We start from the raw sequence: 17564 nt of genomic DNA, 5'->3' as shown, positions 1-17564 counted from the left end.
AGTGACTTCCCCCCCTTATAACTTCCGTCCCACCCAAAACACTCCCACCTCCTGCTCCCTCTCCCATTCCATTCACATCAAGATTCATTTTCAATTATCTTTATATATAGATCAATCTGGTATATATTAAGTAAAGATTTCAACAGTTTGTACCCACACAGAAACACAAACTGTAAAGTGCTGTTTGAGTACTAGTTATAGCATTAATTTACATTGTACAACACATCAAGGACAAAGATCCTACATGGGGAGTAAGTGCACAGTGAATCCAGTTGTTGCCTTAACAATTGACACTCTTGTCTAAACTGTATTTTTAAAAATTAAGTCTTGTGGGGACCAACTTAGAGAAGGTTTTATTGGTCAAGTATAGAGAGATTCTGACACTTAACGGAGTTTCACACCCTGCACATTCTTTGGATTCTGTTCCCTTTGCCTAAGGTAAAATCATTCAATTAGAGGGATAAGGAAACTTGGCCTGTGAGATTCAGTCCCAAGGCCAAAGACACACAAACTGCTGATGTTAGGCTTCTGAACTGACCCCGTGTGTCCCATGTCTTCCTCTCTTCCTCAAGCAAGACTTTCCTTTCACTCGGGTTCAGGAACATTTTCAGAGTGTGCTGTGATTCTCTATTGCGTGACTCACTCTAATCAGTCACTTGAAAAACAAACACGATTTATTTAATGATTACCACAACAATTGATTAAAAATCAGGGTCAGAAAAGTTTAGATCTTGAACAATTCCACTTCTTGGTGAATGCTACATCCAGGGAAAAGAGAAGAAATTTTCTGCCTAATTCACACAGTTCTAAACTCCTAACAGAACCACACCGATTTGTTTTGGGTTCAATGAGCTCTGTCAGTCTCTTTACATCAATCACATTACTCCTTGAAGATAAGTGACCCTGCTCTGCTTCTCCTCCTTTCCTTTGAGCTGCGGTCCTGGCTTTACCTTTTATATACAAATAGTGTTTTAAAAAATACCCTGTGTAATTTTTTTTGAAAAGTAGAGAGATGGACTGGGAAATAAAGATGAGACAGAGAGACCTCCCATCTGCTGGTTCACTCCTCTGTTGCCCACATTGACTGGTGCTTGGTCAGACTAAAACTGAGAGCTAGAAACTCAATGCAAGTCAACCACATGGGTTACATGGCCCCAAGAATGTGAGTCATGGCCTGCTGCATCCTAGAGTTTGTATTTTCAGGATGATGAAATGGAGAGCAGCACTGAGACTGAAACTCAGGCCCTGCCAGAGAATGCAGGAGTCCCAAATGGTGTAGTAAGTACTACACCAAACACTAACCCCAAGATCATATATTATCCAAGATAAAAGGGATCTCTGAGATCAGCTAGCCCAAATTTGTTTTGATGTTCAGAAATGAACATTGGATACCTCACTGAAAGATAGTGTCACCAATACATCAGTAAAAGACCTTGTCTTAGAATCCCTGTTTTCCAACCTTCAGTTCAGTGACTTCACACATCCTATTCCACAGAATTCTGATCTCAGTTCGAATATTCAGGTGATTAACACTGTTAAACCTATGATAGTAGAATATGCTATAATACTTTAATAATACAAACTCAGCTTCCCTAGAAGTGTCAGAACAAGAATTTCATTTCTAGAATTTATTTCTAAAATGCAGCTTAAGTTTCACAGAAAAACTAAGTAGAAAATATAAACAGTAGCCACAAAACCTTTCCACACTCTCACTCAGGCTTTCCTACAATTAATAATTCTCATTTGTAAGGTTTCTTACATGCCTTGAACCAACATGAGCAGAAGTTCATATTTTACGTAACATTCACTCTTGAGTTGCCATTTGTTTTTTTGCATGAAGTTTCTGTTCAAATATTTTACTCCCTTTTAAATTATGCTATACATTTCACAATGCTGTTTTAAGAGTTCTTTGAATATTTTAATTAAGTCTTTTATCAGATTTTTTGTAAATATTTCTCCATGATTTTTCTCCTCATTACTTGATATTCTCCTTTGCAAAGTAAAAATTTTTCATTTTCATGAAGTTCAGTTACACAATTCTTCTTTTCCTAGAAGGTACTTTTGGTATTGTATTAGAAAACTATTAGCAGACCAAGTCACCTAGATTTTTTTCTGTTATGTCTAATAGTATTATATTTGTTTTTTACATTATTTTTGTGACCCATTTTGAATTAACTTTGTGAAGGGAAAGGTCAATGTTTGTATAATTTGCTTTTTTTTCCTTTTTTTTTTTTTTTTTTTTTTTTTTTTTTTTTTTGGCCTATGAGTCCTTAGCTGTTCAAGGAGCACTTTTTTTTTCCTTTAGTTAACAGATAGAGTTAGACAGTGAGAGAGAGCGAGACAGAGAGAAAGGTATTCCTTTGGTTCACCCCCCAAATGGCCACTAAGGCGGGTGTGCTGCACTGATCCGAAGCCAGGAGCCAGGTGCTTCCTCCTGGTCCCCCACAGAGGTGCAGGGACCCAAGCAATTGGGCCATCCCCAGGAGCACTTTTGAATTTTGAATTGGCTATACTTTCTGCACGGAGCTGCCTTTACTCTTTTGCAAAAAGAAATTGAATATATTTGTCTGGATCTATTACTGACTATCCATTTTGCTCCAGTAATTTATTTGTCCCTTTTTACACTAATACCACACTGTTTAAAAAACTGTAGATTTATAAAAATGCTTGAAGGCAGGGAAAGTATGGTCAGTTATCTAACTTGTTCCTTCAGTATTGGCTATGAAGTTTTTTAAGCTCTCCATATACACTTTACACTCACACTGTTGAATATCTAAAAAAAAAGAATGTTCCTATGTTTTGACTGGATTTGTGTGGGTGGCTATAGATCAAATTAAGAAGACTGGCGTTTTAAAACGAGTCTTCATATTCATGTACATGGACTATATCTTCATTTATGTTTTTTTAATCCATTTGCGATTTTCTTCAAACAATATTGCATATTTTGTCAGACTTACCCACAAGTATTTTATATTTGTTGATAATAAATATAAATGATACTATGTTTTACACTCCAAAACTCAAAGGTTCATTGCTACTAAACATAAAATAACTGAATTCTTCTTATTAAACTTGCACTCTGAAACATTACTAGAATTACTTATTAGATCTGGGAGATTTTTTGGTTACTTTCTTTTTCAATTTTGATTTTCTGGCTTTTAACTTTTTATTTTTTCTCATTTTCATCTTTCTTTTTTTTAACATTTATTTAGTAAATATAAATTTCCAAAGTACACTGTATGGATTACAATGGCTTTCCCCCCATAACTTCCCTCCCACTCATACCCCTCCCATCTCTCGCTCCCTCTCCCATTCCATTCACATCAAGATTCATTTTCAATTATCTTTATATACAGAAGAACGATTTAGTATATATTAAGTAAAGATATAATCAGTTTGCCACCACACAGAAACACAAAGTGTAAAATATTGTTTCAGTTCTAGTTTTATAGCATTAATTCACATTGGAAAACACATTAAAGACAGATCCCACATGAGAAGTAAGTTCACAGTGACTCCTGTTACTGACTTAACAATTTGACACTCTTGTTTATGGTGTCAGTAATCTCCCTAGGCTCTAGTCATGAGTTGCCAAGACTATGGAAGCCTTTTGAGTTCACTGACTTCAATCTTATTCAGACAGGGTCACAGTCAAAGTGGAAGTTCTCTCCTCCCTTCAGAGAAAGGTGCCTCCTTCTTTGATGGCCAAGATCTTTCCACTGGGATCTCACTCACAGAGATCTTTCATTTAGGTCTGTTTCTTTTTTTTCCCAGGGTGTCTTGGCTTTCCATGCCTGAAATACTCTCATGGGCTTTTCAGCCAGATCCACATGACTTAAGGGCTGATTCTGAGGCCAGAGCGCTACTTAGGACATCTGCCATTCTATGAGTCGGCTATGTATCCTGCTTCCCATGTTGGATTGTTCTCTCCCTTTTTGATTCTATCAGTTAGTATTCGCAGACACTAGTCTTGCTTGTGTGATCCCTTTGACTCTTAGACCTATCAGTGGGATCAATTGTGAACTGAAATTGATCACTTGGACTAGTGAGATGGCATTGGTACATGAAACCTTGATGGGATTGAATTGGAATCCCCTGGGACGATTCTAACTCCACCATTTGGGGCAAGTCTGATTGAGCATGTCCCAAATTGAACATCTCTTCCCTCTCTTATTCCCACTCTTATATTTCACAGGGATTACTTTTCAGTTAAAATTTAAACACCTAAGAATAATTCTGTGTTAATCACAGAGTTTAACCAATAGTACTAGAACAAAAAAAAAATACTAAAAGGGGTAAAGTATTACATTGTACATCAAGACAGGACAAGAGCTGATCAAGTCACTGTTTCTCATAGTGTCCATCTCACTTCTACAGGTTTCCCCTTTGGTGCTCAGTTAGTTGTCGTCGAACAGGGGGAGCATATGATATTTGTCCCTTAGGGACTGGGTTAATTCACTCAGCATAATGTTTTCCAGATTCCTCCATTTTTCTGCAAATGACCGGATTTCATTGTTTTTGACTGCTGTATAGTATTCTATAGAGTACATGTCCCATAATTTCTTTATCCAGTCTACTGTTGATGGGCATTTGCGTTGATTCCAGGTCTTAGCTATTGTGAATTGAGCTGCAATAAACATTAATGTGCAGACAGCTTGTTTGTTTGCCAATTTAATTTCCTTTGGGTAAATTCCAAGGAGTGGGATGGCTGGGTTGTATGGTAGGATTATATTCAGGTTTCTGAGGAATCTCCAGACTGACTTCCATAGTGGCTTAACCAAGTTGCATTCCCACCAACAGTGGGTTAGTGTCCCTTTTTCCCCACATCCTCTCCAGCATCTGTTGTTGGTAGATTTCTGAATGTGATCCATTCTAACCGGGGTGAGGTGAAACCTCATTATGGTTTTGATTTGCATTTCCCTGATGGCTAGTGATCTTGAACATTTTTTCATGTGTCTGTTGGCCATTTGGATTTCCTCTTTTGAAAAATGTCTATTTAGATCCTTGGCCCATCTCTTAAGTGGATTGTTTGTTTTGATGTTGTGGAGTTTCTTGATCTCTTTGTAGATTCTGGTTATCAACCCTTTATCTGTTGCATAGTTTGCAAATATTTTTTCCCATTCTGTTGGTTGTCTCTTCACTTTCCTGACTGTTTCTTTTGCAGTACAGAAACTTCTCAATTTGATGCAGTCTCAAATGTTAATTTTGGCTTTGACTGCCTGTGCTTCTGGGGTATTTTCCAAGAAGTCTTTGCAGGTACCTATATCTTGAAGGGTTTCTCCAATGTTCTCTAATAATTTAATGGTCTTGGGTCGTAGATTTAAGTCTTTAATCCATGTTGAGTGGATTTTTGTGTAAGGTGAAAGATAGGGGTCTAGCTTCATGATTCTGCACATGGAAATCCAATTTTCCCAGCACCATTTATTGAATAGACTGTCCTTACACCAGGGATTGCTTTTGGATCCTTGATCAAATATGAGTTGGCTGTAGATGTTTGGATTGATTTCTGGTGTTTCAATTTTGTTCCATTGGTCTAGCCATCTGTTTCTGTACCAGTACCAAGCTGTTTTGATTACAACTGCCCTGTAGTATGTCCTGAAATCTGGTATTGTGATGCTTCCAGCTTTGTTTTTGTTGTACAAGATTGCTTTAGCTATTCGAGGTCTCCTGTGTCTCCAGGTGAATTTCAGCATCATGTTTTTCCTGATCTGAGAAGAATGTCTCGGTATTTTGATTGGTATCACATTGAATGTATAAATTGCTTTTGGGAGAATGGAAATTTTGATGATATTGATTCTTCCATCCATGAGCATGGAAAATTTTTCTATTTTTTGGTATCCTCTTCTATTTATTTAAGGTTTTGTAATTTTCATTGTAGAGATCTTCAACGACCTTGGTTAAGTTTATTCCAAGGTATTTGATTGTTTTTGTAGCTATTATGAATGGGATTGATCTTAGAAGTTCTTCCTCAGCCATGGCTTTGACTGTGTATACAAAGGCAGTTGATTTTTTGAATTGATTTTATATCTTGCTACTTTGCCAAACTCTTCTATGAGTTCCAATAGTCTCTTAGTAGAGTTCTTTGGATCCCCTAAATAAAGAATCATGTCTTCTGCAAAGAGGAATAGTTTGAGTTTTTCCTTCCCAATTTGTATCCTTTCAATTTCTTTTTTAAAAAAAATCTTTGAAATTTTCTACATAGTCATATGATCAGCAAACAATGCCAATTTTATTTATCAATTCCATTTCAGCATATTTTATTTCCTTTTCTTGTTATTACCTTAGACGTAATGTTTAGTAGGATGGCAAATAGGAGTGGCAAGAGGAGAATGCTGGCTTGTTCATGACCTCAGCCAGAAAGCTTCAAATTTCTCACCATTAATATCACATTTGTTGTGGGTATTTGCTGTCTCTCTTTACTGAACTGAGAATGTCCTCCATCTATTCCTAGTTTGCTGAGAAGTTTCTCCACGAATGTGTGTTGGATTTTATCAAATGATTTTACCAAATGTGACATCTCTGAAGTAAGTTGGTAATGGAGTGCATTTATTAATTTTCTTTTTAATAAACAAATATTTAATTTTATATTTTTATTTGTGCTTTTTTATGAAAGTAATAAAAATGTCAAGCATTTCATATGTGCAAATTTAGGAACATAATGATTCTTTCCACTCTACTCTTCCTACCACCTGCATTCTCATTCATGTACTTCCTCCCTCTCTTAATCCCATTCTTATTTTTTACAAACATCTATTTTCAGTTAATTCATAAGATTAAGTCTACAATAAATTCAGAGTTCAATAAATAGTATGAAGATTAAAAAATACACTGTTATTTAACTGTCAAGTCAAGGACTGTTCAAAACCATCATATTGCACAGAATCAATTCCACTTCTGTAGATTACCTTCAGGGTACTCTATTAGTAACTACAGATCAGAAAAAATGTGACAATTGTCTTTTTGGTACTGGCTTATTTCACTAAATTTAATGATTTTCTGTTGCATCCATTCTGTTGCATAAAACATGATTTCCTTTTTTTTTACCACTGTGTAGTATAGTATATCATAGTGTGTACACACACACACATACCATAGGCACCAAATTGCTATTAATTCCCCTTTTAAAACTGCTTTTGCTATATCCCATAATTTTTGATGTTTTATTGTCTCACTCTTTCATTTCCAGAAATATTTTGATTTCTTCTAGTGCTCACTGCTCATTCAGGGCATGTTGTTCAGTATCCAGGTGTCTGTAAATGATCTAGAGATTCTTGAGTTGTTGATTCCCAGCTTTATTCCATTCTTGTCAGTGATGATGCATGGCATGATTTCAGTTTTTTGAATTTGCTAAGTCTTGTTTTATGGCCTAGCACGTAGTCTATCCTACAGAACATTCCATGCACTGATGAGAAGAAGGTGTATTCTGAAACTGTGGGATGAAGAGTTTTGTAAACATCAGTGAGGTTCATCTGTTCCATAGTGTTGATTATCTGTTGTTTCTTTATTGATTTTCTGTCTGATTATCTGTCCATTGATAAAAGTCCCCCATTACTATTGTTTGAGAGTCTATGTCTTCCTTTAGATCTGTTAACATTTATTTTAAACAGCAAGGTGCCCTGTGATTGGGTGCATATACATTTATTATAGACACATCTTCCTTTAGAATTGAACCCTTAATAATTATATAGTGCCGTTATCTGTCTCTTGTAACAGTTTTTGTATTAAAGCCTTTTTCTGATATTAAAAAGGCTATAGCAGCTCTTTTCTTTAGCTTTCTGTTAGTATCTTTGTCCATCCTTTCACTTAGATTCTCATGTGTCTTTGTTCTTGAGGTGTGTTTCTTATAGGCAGCAAATTGATGGGTCTTGTTCTTTAATCCATTCAGCCAGTCTGTATCTTTTAACGGGAGTGTTGAGGCTATTTACATATAAGATTACTACTGATAAGTAATGACTTGGCCTTGCCATTTTTCCACTAATATTCTTATTTTTTACTTTGTATTTCTTTTGTATTTTTACTGGAACATTTTCTGCCTTTACCTTCCTTTATAAATATGAATATTTTGTTGTGTTTCTGTGTGTGGCACATTCTTAAGCATCTTTTGTAAGCTTGGATGAAGGGTGACAGATTATTTCAGTTTCTTTTTGCTATGGAAGGTCTTTATTACACCTTCACCAATAAGTGAAAACTTGGCAGGGTACAATGTTCTTGGTTTGCAGTTTTTTTTTTTTTTCTTAAGACTTGGACTATGTCTCTCCATTCTCTCCTAGCCTGTAGAGTTTTTGATGTGATATCAGCTGTGAGTCTAATTGAAGATCAATTAAAATAAATCTGGCATTTCTCTCTTGCACATTTTAGATTCTCTTTTTCATGTTTCCTGTTGAAAGTTTGACAACAATGTGTTGTGGTGAAAAGTTTTTCTGGTCTTGTCTATTAGAAGTTCTATGTGCTTCCTGTACTTAGATGTCCCTTTTCCAAGTTGGGGGGATTATGTATAATTATTTCACTGAATAGGTCTTCTAATCCATTCTTTCTATCCATACCTTCAAGAACTCCTAAAACCCATATGTTGGCTCATTTAGTAATATCCCATAAATCAACAACATTCTTAAATTTTCTATTTTCTTCTTCAATTTTGGGGTCTGACTGAAAAATTTCATAGATTTATCTTCTAGCTCATAGATTCTATTGCCTCACAGTGTCTTTTTTTTTTTTTTCAGGCAGAGAGGACAGTGAGAGAGAGAGACAGACAGAGAGAAAGGTCTTCCTTTTCTGTTGGTTCGCCCCACAGTGGCTGCTGCGGCCAGCACACTGTGGCCAGCGCACTGCACTAATCTGAAGCCACGAGCCAGGTGCTTCTCCTGGTCTCCCATGAGGGTGTAGGGCCCAAGCACTTGGGCCATCCTCCACTGTACTCCCTGGCCACAGCAGAGAGCTAGACTGGATGAGGAGCAACTGGGACAGAATCCGGTGCCCCGACCAGGACTAGAACCCGCTGTGCTGGCGCTGCAGGTGGAGGATTTGCCTATTGAGCCGTGGCGCCGGCTGACCATGTCTGTTTTAAAATTTTCCAAAACATTTTTATTTGATCTTGAATTCTTCATCTCTAATATTTCATTTTGATTTCTCTTTAAAATCTCAATTTGTGGGAAACATTTTTATTCATGTCATGAATGAATTTCTTTAATTTATGATTTTTTCTTCTGATTGCTTCTGAGTAATATTGTGATTAATCTTCAAATTTTTCAGACATTCCATCACTTCATCTTCACTTTCTATTATTGAAATGTTGTTGTGTTCCTTTGAGGGTAAGGTTCATGTTCCCTTCCTTTTTGTTGTTTCATGAGTTTCTGTGTTATTTTTAGGAATTCGTGGAGATGATTGTTGAGTATTTCCCTTGATGGCATTTATCTCTGAACTATGCCTGTGGCTTAGAGGAATGTCTGCTCTTTCATTCTCAGCATTTGATTATGGCTGAGTAACTAGAAAGCTCGGGAACAATGGTTGTGGGATTAGGAAACAAAATGAAACTTCATCATCTAGAGAGAGGAGGTGCAGATATGAATCAAAGGTGATTCAATTCCAGTTTCCAGATATGAATTCACACACAGTTGCTTCCAATGGAACATGCATTAGGGAGCATTTGTTACCTACTCTCTGGGCACAGTACACTGCTTCTCCTGAGCTAGGAGGACACCTCACTTCTCATTTCAGAATTTAACAATATCTTCCATAGTGTTCTCCAAATTCATTTCCAAATCTATGTGTACCCAAGGTCCATAGGGGCTAGTCTTAAATTAAAAAAAAAAGAGGGCCCTCATTTCCCAAAAACCTTGAATCTGGCTCTCTAGTCTTCTTGGAACCAATCTATGGAAGGGACAGAGTTCTTCATGAGTAAACTTACATTGGGGTGGCGTCTCACTGCACTCTTTAGTGAGAGTGATGCACTTATCCCAACACTACCAGAAAGATTAGCTTCCCCACTGCATCCTTGAACTTAAATTAAGGAAACCCACTTCCCCTTTAACTCCACATCCCCTATCTCAGATTGAGTCCTTGCAAACAGAATCGGGTAGTTTGTCTTGATTTCAATACTCTGATCTGCACAGATGCTTCAGACAGCGAAAGGTGACAAGGAATCCAAGAACCCTGACCTCCTTCTGGGTCTCCCACATGGGTACCAATGATGCAAGTAATTGGGCCATCTTTTGCTAGCTTCCCAGGTGCATCAACAAAAACATTGGATCAGAAGTATTGCATCTAAGACCTGAACTGGCACTTCAATGTGGGATGTCTGTGCTTCAAGAGGAGTTGAACCTACTAAGTCCCAACATCTGTCCTAGTTGTAATCATTATGGGCAATAACTGAGGGTTTCAGTTTCTAAAAAGATATATTTTTATGTATTTAGAGACACACTTAGAGAGAGAGGGAAAGAGAGAGAGAGAGAGAGAGAGAGAGAGAGAGATCTTCCACCCACTGGTTCACTTTTCAATGGTCACAATGACCAGGACTGGGCAAGGCAAAACCAGTTGTTTAGAACTCCATTTTGGTCTCCCACATGGTTGACAAGGGCCCAAGCACTTGGGCCATCTTCTGTTGCTTTCCCAGGTGCATTAGCAGGGAAATGGATCAGAAGAAAAGCAGCCAAGATTTGAATGACAATCATTTTGAATGTTTGCGTCATAAGCAGTGATATAACCTCTTGATCCACAGTGTAAGCACCCATGTCTGTGAGTGCCTTAATGGCCTAGAATGCATGAGTTGTGAAATTGCACTGCCAGTTGCAATACAGATCCTTTAGATAATGTGAGTTTATTTGCATCTCAGAGCATTGTGTTCCTTGAAGTAGGTGTGGGGGAGTCATCAGTTTCTACTCTGCTGTTGTGGCCATCTGTAGAGAGAACCAGTGGATGGAAGGTTCTCTCTCTCTCTCTCTCTCTCGCTCTCTCTCTCTGTAACTCTGACTTTCAAATGAAAAAATAAACCTAAAACAGAATGTTCAAACACATTCAATAGTTTTAAATTGATAAGAATTACTAATTTTGATGCATCAGTTATCTCCTAATGAATGGATTCTATGTCCTTTTGACAGTCCACCTTGATCATTGAGCAATTCCTGTTTTTTAGCTCAGTGAGAAGCCATGCTGTGCAATGGACCTTGAGTATACCCAGGGCCTGCAATTGGCCTGACCAGTATCCACAGGACCTGGTAAACACATTCCAGAAAGGGCTTTGCTGACATAGTGTCATGTTCTACTTTACCACCCTCTGCATCCAGAAGGGCCAGGTGGAAGGGAAATATCTACAAAGCTGCTGGAGACATCCAGGGGTGGAATGCACACAAGCCTTTGCTGTAACCTAGCAGAGCGCCCAAAAATTTGCTTTGTTTCCATTAAAACCAGTTGTCTTGTGTTGGGGAAATTCACACTCTTTTATTAATGGGAAATTGACAAGTGATTTCTTATGAAAAGAGCAATGGAAGGCAGTACTCCTGAGGATATTAGGACATTCATACCATGAAAATACACCAACATAAATTATATGCATCTTTCTAAGGGAAAGAAGTCAAACTTCAAAACTACACACTGTAAAATGTCAGTGCTATGAAAGTTAGGGAAAGGTTTATGGAGTAAGTAAAGATATCAGTGATTGCCAAAGGTTGTATCAGAAGGAAGGTATGAATGTGTAGATGAATTAACCATATCAAATGAATTCAATCATGCAAGATAGTAATAGGGGAAATTATGGTTGGGGGAAAAAGTGGGTGAAAACTCTCTAGACATTCTGATTGGGGTTTATGCTTAACCCAAAATATCTCTAAGAGACATAGCCCATGAATTAAAAAAAAAAGATTTTCTGAAAATAAAAAAAATGGGATGGTTATAGAAAAGACAACACTGAAAACCAAGGTAGAATGTAATGTTGAAAATATGTATGATTTATAAATACAAATATATATATATATATATATATACATATGAGATAAAGTAGAATAAAAAAAGACCTGAAATTTTTGAAAACTAGTCCAAACAGCCCACACAAGGATTAAGATACAGGAGAAAATGCAACTTCTCAAAAGCAACATTAAGTAAAAGTAAGGAAATGCCTTAAACATTGTAAGATAAATTGTTTACAAGTTAGAAACCTATAACCAGCCAACTTGTGATTAAATAAATAGCCTCAACTTTGCAACTAAGTAATGATCAGCAAATGAGAAAAATTACCTCTGCCGCAATTTTGTCAGAAATAATATTGTGCTTTCTGTCTGACAAGAGAGTATAAGAAGTGAAAGGAAAAGCCGGATGCAGAAATGGAAGGTCAACTATGAGAGTCCAAAGGAAAACCTCAGAACGCTGAAATCTTCTAAAGAGAGCCAAACTCAAGGAATGAAGAACAACCAGAGCAGTTGGAAATAGCGAGAAGATTTGGAGAACTTTCCTCAAGAGGATAAAATGTGCAGAATATGTCATGTATTTCATTGTTTTGTTAATTTTAACAACTCAAGGAGGATTTAGAGTGGAAAGAAAGAAACTTATATAGATTCTTCTAAAAACTAAGCCCAATGGTGAACAGATACTACCACATCCAGAGAAAACAAGAATATTATAAAAGATAAGGAAGAGAAATCATACTATACATGATGTTTTAGTGTTAGCAACATGAGCACTGAATATGGATCTAACAACTGCCGTGTGATGGCTCTGCTGGAAGATTTTGGAGGGGAGAGGAACATGCAAAGAGTAAAGAAGTAAAGATTTCTATAAAATACTCACTTAATCTATGTCCCTCCTATGCTCGTGGTCAGGTTCTCTCTTTTAATGGTTGCACAATGATTTTTAACTCACCACACCCTAGCAGTGGCTTCTCTCTTGATATATGCTGGATTTTCTATAAATGGGTAACAGCTAAGAAAGGGCCATGAAAATAAAAGATAGACAAATAATTCAATGGAGCAATGACTCCCAGAAACTAGGATTAAAATGAGCTTAATCACACTATGTACATACACAAAAATACACACACAAACTCACAAGTTTAATGATACATACTCTTGTGCACAAATATGTACAGACTTTTCATAATCACATCATCATATTTATATTCATACATGAACATTCTCGGATGAAACCATATCTGTTTCTGTCTTCATCCACTCACACTGATGTTCAATCTTTGATGGTACTGGAATAATCCTTCAAGAGAAACTCTACTGTGTTGGGGGAGACCAGGCAGCCTTGAATCAGGAGAAATTGATTCGTTTGGAGTAAGCCCAGGGACACAAATTCCATCTATGAAGCTTGAAAGTAGGGAAGTCAGAGGCTTGTAAACTCTCTTGGCTGGGTGATATGAGCTGGCAGAGAGGAGGTCAGGGATAGATTTATACTTCATGAGGATCTGCAGTGCTGAGGTATTTCTATTGTAAATTTTCTCAATGAAAGCAATGCACAGGGCCAACACAATGGCTCACTTGGTTAATCCTCCACCTGTGGTGCCAGCATTCCATATGGGCGCCAGTTCTAGTCCCGGTTGCTCCTCATCCAGTCCAGCTCTATGCTGTGGCCCAGAAAAGCAGTGGAGGATGTCCCAGGTGCTTGGGACCCTGCACCCGCATGGGAGACCAGGAAGAAGCACCTGGCTCCTGGCTTCGGATCAGCGCAGCGCCAACCGTGTTGGCCATTTGGGGAGTGAACCAACGGAAGGAAGACCTTTCTCTCTGTCTCTCACTCTCACTGCCTATATCTCTGCCTGTCAAATAAATAAAAAATAATCAAATAAAACAATTACAAAAGCAATGCACTAATCAGTTTGCTCTGGTCTAAATGTAAGTATTCCCCCCACAATCCATATGTTAATATGGAACTCCAAGGTGATGATATTGGAAGATGAATTCTTTGATAGGTTTTTAGGCCATGAGGTTGGTTCCCACATAATTGAAATTGCTTTCTTTTATAACAGACCCTAGAAATTCCTTCACCTCTCTGACACATGAAGAAACAGCCAGAAGATGCCTTCTATGAACCAGGAAGCTCATCACCAGATAACGAATATGTTGGAGCCCTAATCTTGGACTTCCTAGCTTCCAGAAATGTGAGAAGTAATTTTCTGTTCTTTAAAAGCTATCAAGTCTATGATATTTTCTGACATCAGTCTGAACAGACTGAGACTTAATTCTGTATGAGTGAGCTTAAAGAAATTCTCATGCTAAAAAATTGTCTATCATAAATAATGGATTCCATCTAAATTCAAATTTACTGATTGACAGACAATCTATCTTGGCAGTGGGAAGATAAGTGGGCTGATCTGATTAATGAAATTAATAAAATTTCAAGTTAAAGATGATGCCTACCGCTCATATCATGCATATTCATATTCATCTGTTTTCTCTGCACAGGATCAGAAGAACCTCATTCCTACAGATGCAACTGACAAATGACCTCAGTGTCTCTTCAAGCTCCATTGTAATCACAGACTTCTCTTGAGGTTCTAGATCCATAACTCCAAAACCTGAAGCCTGTACCTCACTTATCCTGCCTTTCTCCTCCCCTGAAAAGCTTTAGGGAGTAGGGGCCGGGACTATGGACCTGTAGGCTCAACAATGATCCAGATCCCAGGACTGTTGAACTCCAGAAGCTGATACTGCTCAGGGAGAGGTGTGACCTCTGCACAGCTCATTTCAAACCAGGAACCAAAGAGCCTCAAGACTGCAGAAGTCCTAGAGAGGATACCTCAAGGAAGAAGATAGGTGGAGACAAGACACATTCATAATGAAGATGTTCTTCCTCTTTGTCCAACCCGAACATACTGTCTTCTGTTGGTGATGTGAAAGGTTGCTCACCCATAATTACTGATGTGCCTCTTTTCGGTAATGTGGTGGTCATAAGTGCCAAGAAAGTGATTCTTCCTGTGGGGGTTGCTTCAATCTGACCTGTACTAGGCTGTTTGATGCCTCACCATAGGGAAGCTGGAACTGACATAAGAGGGATTTGGAGAACCTCCAGCCTGTACAATGTTTCCTAATTCTAATAATAGGATTTGAATCTGTGCTCACTCAAGCCCGTATGTACACCCAGTGGTCAACTTGTCAGTGAACATTTGTGAAGAGAAAGGAAAAATAGGAGGATGAGTGAAAGGAGGGGAAAGAAATGATGAAACATTAAAACACAGGGTAGATTCCAAGGAGGGCAATGGAACAAGTGGAGAGACAGACAGATGTCAAAGCACACAAGTCAGAAATATGAGATAGTATTTTAGTGAAAACAAAATGCAAGCTGTGTGGCACTTGTCCATGGCCTTAGACCTTGGGGACAAATTCCACAACCAATTAGTACTTGGATTATTGTATTAGAGTAGTGAAAATCTGAGTAGAGGCCAAGATCAGTGTCTGAGAAGTCTGAGAAGACTAAAAAGTGGCTTTTTCCAGTTGTCTTTCTAGATTTTGAGTTGTTTTCCATGGGATTGTATTTGGCTTTTCAAACTCAGTGCTTATTGAATCATTGGATTCAGACAGTCTTGTCTCTGGCCTCTAGTGAATGTCTGCCTAGCCAGCAAGTGCCTACAATATTCCCTTTTTACTCTTCATGAAACTGTCATTTTATTTCCTCCCTCCTCAAGTTGTTCCTATGACTGGACATTTTTATAATGACCAGTAGGCTTTTTCTCCTGTTCTTCAGTGCATGTCAGTGTGAGATGTGATCTTCCACACTGGAATGTCTAAATGCAGACTTGACTCTGTGCCCTTCCCTGGGTGGTCAGCATTCTCTACATCTCTTGCTTCCACCACGTTTCCTGCATTCTCTTCACCTAGAGAGGCTTCTAGGTCTTTGAGTTTGAGCCACCGTCCTGCAGAGAAGTGGCCTGACTCTGCACACAGGTCCCACAGCTCACTGTGGAAATCCTGAGTCTTTCATCAGTTTCCCTTAAAAAATTCTATTGTGTTTTGACTTCTTCTGTGTTTTGGTGGAAGTGGTTTCATATTTCAGAACATGGAGCTTTCTTGCATAAATTGACACTAACTGCTGTTATTCTGTAAACTGAGAATTCTTTCCATGATTTTTTGCCACAGCACATATAACATGATGTAGCAGGGGTGTGGGCCTGTCCATGTAACTAGATATATCTGAATTTTCATCTCCTTGTAAGCCTGAACAAAACTCATTGTGAGTTTTAATAATGCTGCAGCTAATGTTGGAATGCTAAAGCCAGGCTTTTTGTCTTGCTGTGATGACCAATGAGAAAAAAAAATTCTGCCTTAACGGAGAGAGAAGTGAGTACTCAAATCATCACAGCACCTTCTACTTCAACCACGGATATCCAGAAGTACTGAGAAATGCTCCCTTATCATCAGTGAAATCCACATGGAGTATCTTCAGCCTCTGCTGCAATTCTCTCAAGCACAGATCCCCAACAGAATGAAGTCCCTGCTTAAAGCCCCTGTCTTGTGCAGAGATCCATGATAGGCTTTCCATGCATTTTTTTTATTTGACAGGTAGTTATAGAGAGTGAGAGAGAGAGACAGAAAGAAAGGTCTTCCATCCATTAGTTCACTTTTCCAATGGCCGCCACGGCCGGTGCTGTGCCGATCCAAAGCCAGGAGCCAGGTGCTTCTCCCTGGTCTCCCACTTGGGTGCAGGGCCCAAGCACCTGGGCCATCTTCCACTGCCGTCCCGGGCCACAGCAGAGAGCTGGACTGGAAGAGGGGCAACCAGGACTAGAACTGGCATCCATATGGGATGCTGCTGCTGCAGACAGAGGATTAACCAAGTGAGCCATGGCGCCGGCCCCATGGATTTTGATCTTAATCCAGAAAATAGCACTCAGAACATATGATTAGCAATACAGCAGTGTATATGCATACTTGACAATAAATTGTATATAAGGAATAAAATAATATTCCATATTGTTTTATGCTCACAGTAGCACCTTGAAGGAGCATGAATTGTAAAAGCTAATGCTCATCTTCCTTTAAGATGATCCTCTTAACTTTCCCTATAGGTTAGAACTGCTCTAAGAATAGTTTATTTTAGGGGCCAGCAATTGGTGTAGCAAGTAAAGCCACTGCTTGCAACCCTGGCATTCCATGTGGACACTGGTTTGTATGCAGTTTCCTGTCCCACTTTCAATCCAGCTCCCTGCTAATGGACCATGAAAAGAAGAGAAGAGGGCTCCAGTGATTGGATCATTGCCACCCAAGTGGGAGACCCAGATGAAGCTCCTGACTTAGGTCTGGCTAAACCCTAGCCATTGCAGCCATGTGGCAAGTGAGCCAGTGGGTGGAAGAACTCTCTCTCACTCTCTCTTTCTCAGCCCTCCCTTTCCCTCTCTCTCAGTGTCTTTGTAGCTCTGACTTTCAAACAAATAAATAAATAATAAAAATAGTTTCTCTCTTTGGAAATGACACCTCCAATAACTCTTGGTAATACTCAGATAAGATAGCTTTCTACCTCATTCCCTTTCATCCCTCTCACTGCTTGTCATCATGAAGATGGGTGTGACCTCTTGGGACTCTGTTTTCTTTTATTTATTACCTGCTTGATGCACAAAAGAAGAGAATACAGAGAACTGG

The sequence above is a fragment of the Oryctolagus cuniculus genome, chromosome 15 (genome assembly GCF_051225735.1).
Source record: "Oryctolagus cuniculus isolate XC-2025 breed Fujian yellow rabbit chromosome 15, ASM5122573v1, whole genome shotgun sequence".
Lineage (NCBI taxonomy): Eukaryota > Metazoa > Chordata > Mammalia > Lagomorpha > Leporidae > Oryctolagus > Oryctolagus cuniculus.
Note: the sequence above shows the minus strand (reverse complement) of the source record.